This window comes from Arachis hypogaea, chromosome 19, assembly GCF_003086295.3.
Source record: "Arachis hypogaea cultivar Tifrunner chromosome 19, arahy.Tifrunner.gnm2.J5K5, whole genome shotgun sequence".
In the NCBI taxonomy this organism is placed as follows: domain Eukaryota; kingdom Viridiplantae; phylum Streptophyta; class Magnoliopsida; order Fabales; family Fabaceae; genus Arachis; species Arachis hypogaea.
The window spans coordinates 99,936,084-99,938,171 of NC_092054.1; the positions used below are offsets into that span (position 1 = coordinate 99,936,084).

The following is a 2,088-nucleotide window of genomic DNA, read 5'->3' on the forward strand; positions in this document are numbered from 1 at the left end:
CAATTTCAAGAACTCCCTTCTTCATAGGCGTCCCATTACTCACAGGATTCCTCTCAGAAGTGTACATGAACTGGTTATTAGCAACCATGTCAATGAGTTCTTGAGCTTCTGCAGGTGTTTTCTTTAGGTGAATGGATCCACCTGCAGAAGTATCCAATGACATCTTTGCCAATTCAGACAAACCATCATAGAAGATATCTAGGATGGTTCATTCTGAAAGCATGTCATTAGGACACTTTTTGGTCAGTCCTTTGTATCTCTCCCAAGCTTCATAGAGGGATTCACCTTCTTTCTGTCTAAAGGTCTGAACATCCACTCTAAGTTTACTAAGCTTTTGAGGCGGAAAGAACTTGGCTAAGAAAGCCGTGACTAGCTTATCCCAAGAGTTCAGGCTATCTCTGGGTTGAGAGTCCAACCACACTCTAGCTCTGTCTCTTACAGCAAAAGAGAAAAGCATGAGCCTGTAGACTTCAGGATCTACTCCATTAGTCTTAACAGTATCACAGATCTGCAAGAATTCAGTTAAGAACTGAAAAGGATCTTCAGATGGAAGTCCATGAAACTTGCAGTTCTGCTGCATCAGAGAAACTAGGTAAGGTTTCAACTCAAAATTGTTTGCTCCAATGGTAGGAATGGAGATGCTTCTTCCATGTAAATTGGAATTAGGTGCAGTAAAGTCACCAAGCATTCTCCTTGCATTATTGTTGTTGGGTTCGGCTGCCATCTCCTTTACTTGTTTGAAATTTTCAATAAGGTTGTCTCTGGATTGTTGTAATTTAGCTTCTCTTAGTTTCCTCTTCAGAGTCCTTTCAGGTTCTGGATCAGCTTCAACAAGAATGCCTTTTTCCTTGTTCCTGCTCATAAGAAAGAGAAGAGAACAAGAAAAGAAGAGGAATCCTCTATGTCATAGTAAAGAGGTTCGTTATTGTTAGTAGAAGAAGAAAAGGAATAGGGGTGAAGAAGAATGAAGAATCCAAACATAAGGGTAAGGATAAGAGCAGTGATGTGAGATGAAGAGAAGTGTTAGTAGATGAATAAATAATTAGAAGGAGATGAGGGAGAAGGATTTTCGAAAATTATTTTTTGAAAAAGAGTTAGTGATTTTCGAAAATAGTTTTTGAAAAAGGTTAGTAATTTTTTGAAAAGTTTAAAATCAAAAGTTAAAATAATTAATTAATTAAAAAGAATTTTTGAAAAAGAGGGAGATATTTTCGAAAATTAGAGAGAGAGAGTTAGTTAGGTAGTTTTGAAAAAGGTAAGAAACAAAGAAAAAGTTAATTAGTTAGTTGAAACAAATTTTGAAAAGATAAGAAGTTAGGAAGTTAGAAAAGATATTTTGCAATCACTTTTTTGAAAAAGGTAAGATAAGAAGATATTTTTGAAAAGATATGATAGAAATTAGTTTTTGAAAAAGATTTGATTTTTTTTTAAATCACAATTAATGACTTGATTCACAAGAAATCACAAGATATGATTCTAGAACTCAAAGTTTGAATCTTTCTTAACAAATAAGTAACAAACTTGAAATTTTTGAATCAAAATATTAATTCTTGTTGTTATTTTCGAAAATTATGATATAAAGATAAGAAAAAGATTTTTGAAAAATATTTTTAAAATTTTCGAAAATAGCTAAGAAAAATGAAAAAGATTTGATTTTTGAAAAAGATTTTGAAAAATATAAGATTTTCAAATTGAAAATTTGATTTGACTCATAAGAAACAACTTGATTTTAAAAATTTTTTGAAAAAGTCAACTCAAATTTTCGAATTTGATGAGAGAAAAAGGGGAAGATATTTTTTTGATTTTTTTGGATTTTTAATGATGAGAGAGAAAAACATGAAAATTATGCAATGCATGAAAGTTATGGATCAAAACAATGAATGCATGCAAGAATGCTATGAATGTCAAGATGAACACCAAGAACACTATGAAGATCATGATGAACATCAAGAACACATTTTTGAAAAATTTTTAATGCAAAGAAAACATGCAAGACATCAAACTTAGAATTCTTTAATGCTTAGACATAAAGAATTCAGGAATGCATATGAAAAACAAGAAAAGACACAAAACATGCAAATGCAAAGA

The 2,088-nt window shown here is 31.7% G+C and overlaps 1 non-coding gene across 1 annotated transcript; it reads left to right on the forward strand.

Annotated features, from left to right (window-relative positions):
* The first annotated feature begins 217 nt into the window (after positions 1-217).
* LOC112780466 (small nucleolar RNA R71) lies at positions 218-325 on the forward strand. The gene has a single exon (XR_003191299.1). It is a non-coding gene; the product is annotated as a small nucleolar RNA R71 (small nucleolar RNA).
* Positions 326-2,088: the final 1,763 nt, after the last annotated feature.